Raw genomic sequence first — 12,500 nt, 5'->3', positions numbered from 1 at the left:
TCGTCGTCGTCGTCGTCGTCGTCATCGTCGTTGTCATTTCGTTACATTCACTATCACCACTGTTAAACCGTTAATAACACAATTACTGTCAATGGTCACAGGTGCATAGGAAAAACTATACATTCAAATGTAGACGATATTAATAACATTGAAACTTTTACGAGAGAAACAAAATTTTGTTTCTATTTTTTTTTTTTTTTTTTTTTATTTATGTCTATATCTATATACATACATATATATATCTACACATATATATATATATATATATATACATATAGATATATATACGTGTATGTATTTAATTTAAGTGTGTACGCGCGCGCTTATTCCTTATATATGTGTTTACATGTAAGAGTTTGTCCTTTTCTTTTTCTCTCTCTCTCTCTCTCTCTCTATCTCTCTTTCTCTCTCTCTCTCTCTCTATTTCACTCTCTATCAATGTATCTAACTATTTATCTATCTCTCTGTCTCTATCGGGTGTACCGCGCGCGCGCGCGCGTTGCGTCGTCCCGCGAGGTGTAAACCGAGTGTCGAGCTGAGTTGGCTTCGACAAAGTAGGGCGACGACTGGGACAGCGGCCACGGGCACCAGCGCTCACCAACGAGGAACCCGTGCGCCGTGCGGTGGAGGAACTGTGGAAGTGGAAGAGAGAACCCTCCTCGTAAAACGGCGGCGTTGCTGTATACTCTACGTTCTCCAGTAGGGGAACCTCTAACTCCGCTGCAACAGCATCGTCGCGAGAGCTAGCTTTACTAGATAGCTAGCTAGCTAGATACGACTGGCTCGTTGGCTAGCTAGTTTAGTTAGTTAACTGCTACTGTTACTGTTGCTGTTGCTTTTGCTGTTGGCTGTTACCGCTGTTGCTGGTACCTAACTCTGGCTCGATAGTTAACTGAGCGTTGAAACGCGCTTTTCCCTCTCTTTCACTCTCTCTTTCTCGCTCTCACTATCTCTCTCTGTCTCTCTTTTTCTCTCTCTCTCTCTCTCTCTCTCTCTCCATATATATATATATATATATATATATATATATATATATATGTATGTATCTTTTCCTTTTTGAACGACAACAGCGAAAGTTTTTATAAATAGCACAAATCGATCCAAAAGAATCGTCCGCGATTTAATATTCATACAATCGATTATTCTAAATTATTTTTAGAGAAGGATCATGTGTCAGGAGTTTCGTATTTTCGCCGTTTAATTTATATATATATATATATATATATATATATGTATATATATGTATATGTATATATTTTTTTCTCTCTCTTTTGTTTTTACGAAGAGTTAAAAAAGAGAAAGCCATGAGTCCGCAAGAGACGCGAGAGAGCTCCTCGTCGTCGGCCTATAAGCGTTCTTGTTCCTCTCTTTTACGGTCTAGGCCACGATGTTCGATAACCGAAAAACTTTCACCTTCTGAGGAGTGTTATATCGAGGGAGTCCGTGACCAAAGATCGGTATACTATTCGTATGTAAAGCCTTTTAGCTTTGCCTTCTCTTGATCTTGATCTTTCGTATTATATCGTTATGTAAAAAGGAGACGAAAAATTCATATTATGGCATTATCAATATTAGTTAGATATACAGATTATAAATTACCGGTTAAGATATTATTAACAATTTATAGACTTTGTTGATTCTTCATTTAGAATAAGGAAAGGAAAAAAGAAATATACATATACACACACACATATACACACACACACACACACACACACACATATATATATACATATACATGTACATGGGTGCTTAGGTCGACGAGTAGTTACGGAGAATAATAAAAAATGTAAACAGATGTGATATTAAACGTACGCGAGTTTTTATATTGTATCGTCTAATCAAGGACGAAGGATTTAAGTTTAAAAGATACAAATTGTATGTACTTTTATGACTTTTCCGTACGTGGATCATTTCAGTTCGAAAGAAATTTAGTATCTTGTGCGCAGGACGAAGGCCAATACGACCCGGAGAACTCGTTCGAATATACTACGTCAGAAGGATCCTCCGTGAGTCGTCGCCCTGACCTCAAAAAGGATGACTGACCCGTTAGATAGGTTTTCCATTCGATAAGATCACATAGATAAAACCCGGAAAGTATAGATCTGTCTTCGAGAATTTTTTTATTTCACTATATATGGATGGATATTTATAATTGATCGAATGAATCGATCACGATGTATCGGCGGATATAAATTTTTCCCATAGAAAAGAGACCGTGAAACGTCTCTTTTATGAACTTGGAAAGACAACTGAAACTTCCTGTTTGCGGATATGACATTGCTGAGACGACAGCCACGAAGTAAGTAGCTCACTGGTGAGTCATGTATACACGTCATTACGAAAAACTCGTTACATCGATTTCCAAGTATCTACAGTATCGAACGATCGATTCCAAGATCGTGAGGTAGATAGCTATATATACATATATATTTACATATATATATATATATGTGTATGCGTATTTTTTTTTTTTGCTTTTAAATAAAAATAATACAAATTTAGGAATATTATATGGAATTGTGTTCGATATAAATTTTTATTATTATTCCAACGTGCTTTTAGTGTCGTCGGTTCGTCGACATTTCAACGACACATATTCGGGTCGACCATTGTTTGTCGGAGGATTAAGCGTCTGCTTGAACGGCGAACAATCTATTTCCGGTGACGGATACTTTCGTTAAGTCACACTTACATCGTGACATCGTTCTAGGAAGCCTAGCCTGTTAAAGTTCCTTTTCTTTTTCATCGATATGTATGTCACTACTAGTTGATCGTTGTGTTACCCGTTAAAAAAAGTTAACGCTCCTTTATGAAAAAGAAAATAAACAAGAATCGAGCATAGATAGATATACGTATGTTAGAAAAAAAAAAAGTATAAATAATTTTGCATAAGTAGTAATAAAATCAATCAATTTTGTCATATGATTTAAACGAATAGAAATTTTTCTTTTAAATCGATCAATCCTGTTAAATGAAACGATAGAAATAAAAAGAAAATAAGGAAAAATAAGAAGAAGAAGAAGAAAACCAAGACAATTGGTAATAAAAAGACGATAATTGTTATACGTTTTATGTTATAAGAAAGAAGAACATTTATGATCATCATCATCTGTATCATATAGTTTGTTGTTTCTCGATGATGGATTAATCAAGTGTAGAAAAAATGAAAGAGATAGGCTCAAGTCTGTTTAACCATTGAACGTTCGTGTGGGATACCGCAAGCCCCACTGACTCACAAAACTACTTTCCCTTCTTTCTCGATGAAGTACCTACCTACCTACCTACCTACCTACCTACCTACCTACCTATCTTAGCTACGAACAGAGAGCCCCGTTATCCAAGCGGTTGCTTGTCGAGAGTGAAATGGTTTTGTCTAACTAACTCTTGGCCCTACTCTTTTTCTATTTAAAAGGGGGAGAAATATGAAAGTAAAACGATTGTAAACGACACGAGCTCCGTTTCGTTGTCATAATTACGAAGATATAAATTTCACCTCGAAATATTGTTCCCTTTTTTTCAATTGAAACTCGTCATTGAATATTCTCCGATCATTCTTAAAGATAATATCGCGAAATTTTCCAAACGAGGCATGGTCATAATGATATGTGTATATATATATATTTTTTTTGTTTTGTTTTGTTTTGTTCCTTTTCTCTTCGAGAAATTGATCATGAAAATGTTCATAGACAATTGTATCCAATCTAAATATTTGTTATTCCCAAGGAGTATTATCGATAAAAGGAATTTTACAAGGAAACGTTTAACAGGATTGGAATGCGTCTATCAGCATAAATAACAACGCTAAAACCAGTTTCAAGCGAGGGAATTGGAGCGGCAATGACTACTGTAATGAGAGAACAAAGAGGAATCATATAATCCCCCATTCTGAAATATTTACGATCATTCGATAAGTTAAGGACATTAATCTTATGCGAATACAAAAATGAGAAGTTGATCGAAAGTTGATTTTATTATTCGAGGGATTAAAAGTACGATGACTGAGCGGGTGTGGGTCGAAAGGGAGAAACGATTGAATGGGATTGGTAACGTATGGCTGATTTTAAAATGTACATAACCGAGAAATATAAAAAAGTTTTCTTTTCGATCTCAAGCCGTCGAGACTTATCTTTGTGGGTCAAGATTCAAGTTCTTTGAGAGAGAGAAAGATAGAGAGAAAGAGATAGAGAGAGAGAGAGAGAAAGAGCGAGAGAGAGAGAGAGAGAGAGAGAGAGAGAGAAAAAGTGAGAGGTATTGTTCATTGTTTTGATCTTTCTCTCTCTTTTTATATCAATTTTGAAAGCTTTAGAATTTTATAAAATTAAATGTATTTTTTCGAATTAGAAAAGATGAAAAGATTTTTCTTCGTACTTATCGAAATCTAACCTACGATTAGATCGTCGCTTTCATTTCGTTCATGAAAATAAAAGGTATAGTATTATATTGAGAGAATAAGGTCGTATACAAGGGTATTAAAAATGAAATTCAACGATCCGTCTTATATTTGAAACGCGGTACAATCGTATAACCGTGAGAGACCATTCTTAATAACGTCACGTTCCATTTAGAAGACTCATGGAAGAGAGGAGGCCTTTTGCGAATAACCTGAGACTCTTCTTTCTATCTCTATTTCTTTCTATCTCAGTGAAGAGAGTAAGTTCTACGGCCGTAGAAAGTGTTCCTACGGTTTATTATTACGAGGGAACTGGGCACTACTTCCTCGTTTGTGGGCTGACCTTTCTCTCTCTCTCTCTCTCTCTCTCTGTCTCTCTCTCTTTCTATTCATACACGTATATACCTACTTAATAATTTTGTATAGGTTACATAGAATGTAAAAAAAAAAAAAGAAAAAAAAATATTATCGAGCTAAAATTAAAAAGTTCGAAGGAATCAATTGTAAACGATATCCTAAAGATTTATGTATTGATTTTTTTTTTCTTCTTTTTTTTTCTTTCGAGAAATAGTCGATAACATTTTCGAATGATCGAAGGATTTAAATATTGTCTTACGTTAGTACATGCTCTTAGAACCGTATACTACGTATCTACGGGATAAGATGCATAATACGTATGCAGATATACCTACGTACATGCATTTGTACGTAGATACGTATGTACAATATGTAAATAGATATATCCAATCCTTCTCTCTCTCTCCCTCTCTCTCTCGCGCGCGCGTACACACTCTCTCTCTCTCTCTCTTTCTTTATTTCTCACGTGTTCTCACAAAAATATCCTACGACGACGAGATCCTAGTCATAAGAGAAAAGCAGACGTCGTTAATAATATCCGTCTATCATTCTCTAACGATTCGCAAACACTCAGTTGAATGACCCGTTTAAGCGAGTTCACGTTTAACGCGGTTCAACGACCTCGAGATAGACTCGCGACTTGCGGCTTTATTTTTTAAACAATGGGGAAAGTCTTGCGAAAGCAATAGTAAAGCCGTCGGACCAAGATCCCTCCCTAAAGAAGGAAAGAGAGAGAGAGAGAGAGAGAGAGAGATAGAGATAGCGATAGAGAGAGACCATTCATAGAGAGAAAGAGAGGCAGACAGACAGAGAAAGGGAAAGAGAGAGAGAGAGAGAGAGAGAGAGAGATAAAAAGAAATAGAGAGAAGAAGAAAGAGACAGGAGAGAATCCTTTCGTTTTCGCATAACTCGATCCATTTTCATACTCCTCGCCTACTCAAAGGTGGCTTCTCTTTCTCGAGAGGAAAGGAAACATCGCGCCACGCGGGAGCCTTTCACCGTTGGTACCTTACCAAGAACGAAACACATCGGCATAACACAACGCCTTGGCTTCTCGACCGGTCGACTTCTTACGAAACTCTCGTACACTCCGCGATTCGACTGGAATTCGGCCGAGGGAAGGTCAAGGGCTATAACGTGTAGCTGATACTTTCACCAGAAAGGCAATTCGCCTTGGACCGGACGCAACTCGACGTTAACTTTGCTCCTCGAAACAGTTAGAGTTATTTTAGTGTATTTTTCAAGAAGGAGAAAAAAGGAAAATAAAAAAAAAGAAAAAAAAAAAAAGAAAAAAAAAAAGAGAGAGAGAAAAAAAATCCTTGACCATTACTTTTAATATTTCCTAATTCTTGTGTTCCATCGTTACCCCCTTCCTCTCACTCCCCCTCATCCACTATCCCGTCACACTATTGCGAGAGAAAGGAACGTTAATCATCGATCGGTCGTGTTCTAACTTAGAAAAAAACTTTTGTTTGACTTAACTTTCTTCTTCTCCTTCTTTTTATTCTTCTTCTTCTTCTTCTTCTTCTTCTTCTTCTTTTTCTTTTTCTTTTTCTTTCTTTTTTTCTTTCCTTTTTCTTTCTCGTTGTTTAGACGACTTATCAACGATTGATTATCTATTTTTCTTGTCTCCTTTTTTTAACTCCTCTCCGATTCGTATTCTTTCAGGGTATACTTTTAGTATTATATATAGATTTTACTTTCTATTGCAAGGAGATACCATTTTTAAATACAGGTGCCTCTATGTTTATATATATATATATATATATATATATATATATATGTATATATGTGTGTATGTTTGCACGTATACTTTTCTTATATGCACATAGCTATATAATTTTGTATCTTTTTATTCTTATTATTATTTTTATTCTTCTTTATACTTTCTAGTTTAATATATCGTCAAGCCAATTTCGTTGGTTTAAGGTCAGTCCCTCGTTCGTTAGAGTAGTAAATTTAAGCTTGCGTTGGCTCGAAGATCTAGGCCTCTGATAGGTCAATTTCCTTGCTATGTAGTAGGTAGGTAGGTAGGTAGGTAGGTAGGTAGGTAGGTAGGTAGGTAGGTAGGTAGGTAGGTAGGTAGGTAGGTAGGTAGGTAGGTAGGTAGGTAGATAGGTAGATAGGTAGGTAGATATGCGATAGTTTGAATCTTAAATCATTATCGACGAATCTTGAGTTTCCTACGAATTTGAAATCGTTTATACTCTTGAAATATGTAGTTAATAGAAAACGATATACGATTGAATAAATCCTATGGATAAATTATTTTATCATAATAATTTTTAATATCATTTTCAAATAATATCGATTTTAATTAGATATTTTAAGAATTATCATAGAAGTATAGTTGGAATTATTAGAAAAATTGGCGGGAATTTGAAAAGTTGGCAAAAAGGTAAAACGTTTTCCCTTTACCCTTCGTGTCCCCCCCTCGATCTTGGCCAGACTCCATTCACAATTATTGTCCCTGGTTCTCTGAATGAGAGTAGGTAGAACCGTGAATTCATGAGAAACGATTATTTCCACATTCACATTCGCATGATATCGCCAACTATCCATATTCTTGTATAAGTCTCTCTCTCTCTCTCTCTCTCTCTCTCTCTCTCTCTCTTTCTCTCTCTCTCTCTTTTAGTGTTTACAGGTATATGTGTATGTGTATACGTATGATTCTCTCTCTCTCTCTCTCTCTCTCTCTTTCTCTCTCTGTGTGTGTGTTTATGTGTGCGCGCGCGAGCACACATATATCGTATATACAAACACGTACCTATATACAGACGAGAGATTCGAGCGAGCGTGTCGATTTCTACGCGCGAACTACGTTCGAAGGATCGATTGCGTAAATGTAGGAAGCGCTGATGCATTCACCTTTTGCGCGATGCAGCCTTGCCTCGACAGTGGTTCTCAATCGGCTCGACGTTCTCTTTTTACGCTCGCGCTTTTTTTTCTTTTTTTCTTTCTCTTTTTTTTTTCTTCTCTTTCTGTCATCTACGACGAGTAATGATCACTCGTTCATAAAAATGTCATCGATGTTCGTTGACGAAATTAATAAAATTTGGACATTAAATGAATAAATATTTTTTGATCCACCTGAAAATTGAAAAGGAGAAAAAGAGAGAGAAGAAAAAAAAAATATCCAATAAAACTTTTCGAAGCGAAATTAAATCTTTTTGGTTCTTTTTTTGTTTTTTTCTCTCTCTCTCTCTCTCTCTCTCTTTCTCTTTCTCTTTCTCTCTTATTACAGTAAAAAGATTGTGATTGCGATTGAAGAAAAAAAAAAGAAGAAAGGAAAAAAAAGGACGAAACAAAAAATAAAATAAAATAAAAATAAGGACGATCCTTTCGATTTTCCCAAAAACGATTATCTTATTTACTTGGCGAGAATCGATTTCGATCGAGAAATACGATAGATAAGAAGGATAGATCGTAGTAGTCCGTTGAGAAGCTTTACGTGGGCCGCGAGGTCGGTAACTTTCTCTTCGCTTCTTCGTTGTCGACCGATATATCGTAGTATCGTACTAGTCGACCGGCTAATGCTCGTTCTGCCCACCGTTAGTGAGTCAGAGATCGTCAATGCGCTAACGACAACGCGACTGTCAGCGATAGATCATATTGGATTATGAGATGTTTGAAAATTGTACAAATTCTCTTCCTCTCTCTCTCTCTCTCTCTCTTTTCTGTCCATTTTTGATCAATTTTTAAGAGAATATAATCGCAATTACTGATGTTTTCTTATTTTTCATTATTAAATTGATTAAGAAATTACGTAAGCTTTCTTAAGTACGTAAAATTTGCTATAATAAATAGATGTTAACATTATTAACGAAGTTAACATTACAACGTATTAGATACATATATAGATACATATATAACGTATTAGATACATAACAATATAACGTATTTAGATACAGATAAATATATTTTAGATAGATATATACATATACATACATATCTATCTTTGTCTTGAGTCTGTATAATTTGTTATAATTATTATCATAATCATATTTAAATATTTAAAAAATTATTTCACGTATATATACAAATCAAAGAGAGACAGAGAGAGAGAGAGAGAGAGAGAGAGAAAGAGGAAGGGAGTTCCTATTTTATCGAAAAGCGAAGAAGTATATAGTGTCGAGTAAATTTATACGCTCCTATTCTCTATGCTGCTACGAATAGACGAAGCGCACGTAATCGAGCGGTATAACTAAATTTCCGGTAGTTTTCTCTTTCCCGCGAGCAAAACGGGCGAGAGAGAGAGAGATAAAGAGAGAGAGAGAGAGAGAAAGAGAGAGAGAGAGAAAGGGAAAGAGAGTGTTGCCTCTCTTAAACGTTCACGAAGATCTTCAACTCTCTTGTGCGCGTTCGTCTTGATCGAGTACGGATATTGTGTATTATAGACAAAAAAAAAAAGAAAATAATTAAAAAATGATGAAAGAGAAAAAGAGAGAAAGAGAGAGAGAGAGAGAGAGGGAGAGAGAGAGAGAAAGATACAGAGGAAGAGTGTTTACTTAAGAAAATAAAATAATAATGAAAAGGAAAGAAATGACATTGGGTATAAGAAAATTGATGATAGCTCGGTCAGTAACGCATGTAAGTATATGTCAATAGGAGAAAGGAGTTGATCGTAGGTCGTCTTATTAACATAATTGAATGATAATGAAGCTTAAAATTTGATATTCTTGCCCGAAGCGAATACGCGTTTTTTGTGAATATGGAACGTTTCTTTTTTGGTAAAGACGAAACTTTTGATGATTTATGTGATAATTAAGAAATCGAACCTTTTACGAGCCCGAGAGATATTTGAAATCTTGTTCATTATTTTTTTTTTCTTTTTTTTCTTCTTTTTTTTTTTTTTTTACATAGGTTAATTATACTTACGTATAAACGATTCGATTGAAATATCTATACATTATATACCCATCTATATGTCTATGCAAAAGGGAAAAGAGAGAAAAAAAGAAAAAAAGAAAAAAAAGGAAAATGAAAAAAAAGAAGACGTCTAAATTCGAGGGTATAAAAACGAATCGAATTGATGTGCGTTTTTAAAAAATTTGCCCAATCTATTCTCTTTTTTCTTTGTTCGTTTCTTTTTTATTTTATTTTATGTTTTTCTTCTTTTCCTCTTTCTTTTTTTTTTTTTTTTTTTTTCACGGTAAATAACATTTTTAAACTCATTGAGAATATATAAAAAATAATTTTTCGAATCCGAGAATCCCCATAACTCTACGCCACTGTTACCATCTCTCACTCTCTCTCTCTCTTTCTCTCTCTCCCTCTCTCTCTCTCCGCTTTTCCGTCAAACTCCCACTGTCAGAGTCGTAGGGGAGGTATAGTGACGTCACTGAGTAATAAGCGGGGAAAGGGAAGGAGCAGGAAAGTAGAGGAGGGGAGGGTGATGGTAAGCAAAAGAGGAGTAAGATAGGAAGGGTAGCTTGGTAGTATGGTGGGGATGACGATGGTGGAGGTTACGTAGCTGGTGGGGGATAGCCGACGCGATGGAAGATCGTAGGGAGCTCGGTAGGGGTTGCTGGGTAATGTTGGGGGATGGTGCCGAGGTGAATGACCGACCTAGACTCGAAGTCAGGGGTGTGCAATGTATGAAACCAGCCGTAATAGCAGCCCTCCTTCAAAGCAATCTACAAGGGTAGGCTTTACACCCCGTCCATCCACCCCCCCTTCGTCCAACCTCCCTTCTTCCTCTTCATTCCCTCTTTCTATCTTTTTTCCTTCCCTCTTTCTTCGTGTTTCCATCCTTCTTCAGTGGATTCGTGTTCGTTATTCGAGCTGAGATAGCTCGATAGGCAGAAGTATGTGCTACAAACACATTTCCTTTTTCTTTATTTTCCCCCTTTTCTTTTTTTTTTTCTTTCTTTTTTCTTTTTTCGTTTTTTTTTTCTTTAATGCGTTTTCTTCTCTTTTTTCTTTTTCTCTCCCCTTTTACCCCCTCCCCTCCAACCCGCCACGGAATCTTTCACGAAGGCAGGAAGGAGAGCAAATTTTTCTCTTAAATCCTCGCATATGTATAATAATAATAATAATAACAATAACAATAACAATAATAATAATAATAATAATAATAATAATAATAATAATAATAACAACAACAATAATATACATATACATATATTTTTTTTTTCTTCTCTTTCTGTTTTCTATTTTCTTATTCTTCTTTTTCTTTTTCTTCTTTTTCTTCACCAGTGAAAGAAGAGAGATTATTGTACGATCGATAAGACAGATGCCCGCGTAACATTCGCCACTTGGTTATCATCATCTTTTTTTTCTTTTCTTCATTACTCTTCTTTTTTCTCTTTACATATATATATATATATATATATATATATATATATATATATATATATATGTATGTATGTATGTACGTTAACATTATGGTTTAATCGTGAAAAATTTGTGTTAGCTGTTTCTCGCTACGACATTGATACCATTAATATGTAATAAAAAATCTCGAAAACGAATGAACATGCCGCTAGGCTCGAGTTCGCACCACTCGAGGTCGGAAGATCATCGATGTAGATCGACTTTTGTGCACCGATGACTCCGTGTCCTAGAAAGATAAAGACCGTTCCCTGGTCGGTAAACTGACGTGGGTCTCGACTACGACGAGGTGAATCGAGTGCACGAACTCGGTATGCCGACAGAAAGATAGAAAGAGAGAAATAGACAAAAATAGAAAGAGAGAGAGAGAGAGAGAGAGGGGATCGATAGCTAACCAAAAATAGGATATTTCGATAGAATACTTAGAAGATAGGGTCGTGAAAGATGTTCTACGTCGATGATGGGATAAACGAACGTGATCGTTTCGAAAGATAGAAAGGAAAGGATAAAAAAAATACAATTAATTATTTTTCATCGAGATGAGAAAAAAAAAGAACAGACTTGTTCGTCATATAAAACGAAAAGAGTCTTTGGGCCAATCAAACGAACAATTTCGAATAATTTTCTTTTAAACAAATTTCCAAATGAACCGACGAGGTTCAATCTGATTTCATTGACAGATGTTTGCCTGATCATTTACTGAAATCAATATTTGTGTCGATTTAATACATAGGGTTGACCTCGAAAACGGGGAACCATCAACGTGGTAAGGGCAAAGTCACGGTAAAAAAAAAATAATAGGGTGAGAGAGAGAGAGAGAGAGAGAGAGAGAGAGAGAGAGAGAGAGAGAGAGGTGGCAAAGTGGGAGTGAGTAGTTTCGTTGAGGGTGAAGTATTTGGTCGAGCTGTTTTGGGTCTTAGCGTTAAGAGAAAAAGAGAGAGAGAAAGAGAGAGAGAGAGAGAGAGAGAGAGAGAGAGAAAGAAAAAGATCGATTGGATAGAAAAGTTGATTCGCGGTTAAGCCGTTGACGAATTCATCCCCTATATACCTTTTCTCTCCCTCCAACCTCTCTGTTCACAGAGAGCTTAGGTTGTTGCATACACGAGGGTAAGGCACGGCGTTCTCTGTGGCGTTACTGCCACACCACGTGGTTCGTATTGATCCTCTTTGGTGGGTACGACATAGGAGAGGGGAGTGGGGAGACGGCCATCTCTCGCTCTCTCTCTCTCTCTCTCTTTCTCTCTCCCTCTCTTTCTACATCGAAGTTACCCTCTCTCGTTCGTTCCATCTCGCTTCTTTTCCATCTTTCTCTCTCTCTCTCTCTCTCTCTCTCTCCCTCTTTCGTCGCGGAGGGTAGCAGCCCAGTGCCCCTGCCTTTCGGTCGTTCACCCTTCGTATACACTCGATTCCGATTCTT

General features: G+C 36.4%; 1 protein-coding gene across 4 annotated transcripts in view; it reads right to left on the bottom strand.

Moving 5' to 3' along the window:
• Nucleotides 1-12,500, bottom strand: part of Hr4 (nuclear hormone receptor 4) — a 113,565-nt gene that overhangs the window by 33,150 nt on the left and 67,915 nt on the right. The window contains exon 1 of one of the 4 annotated variants that reach the window (XM_035877597.2): nt 450-711. The exons of the other annotated variants lie outside the window; for them this stretch is intronic. The gene's annotated coding sequence lies outside the window, so the exon portion shown is untranslated. Of the gene's footprint in view, nt 1-449; nt 712-12,500 lie in introns of those variants that run through there. 4 annotated transcript variants of the gene reach the window in all.

The sequence above is a fragment of the Vespa mandarinia genome, chromosome 8, assembly GCF_050613455.1.
Source record: "Vespa mandarinia isolate Hongniang chromosome 8, ASM5061345v1, whole genome shotgun sequence".
In the NCBI taxonomy this organism is placed as follows: Eukaryota; Metazoa; Arthropoda; class Insecta; order Hymenoptera; family Vespidae; genus Vespa; species Vespa mandarinia.
This window is presented reverse-complemented; position numbering and strand designations above follow the sequence as displayed.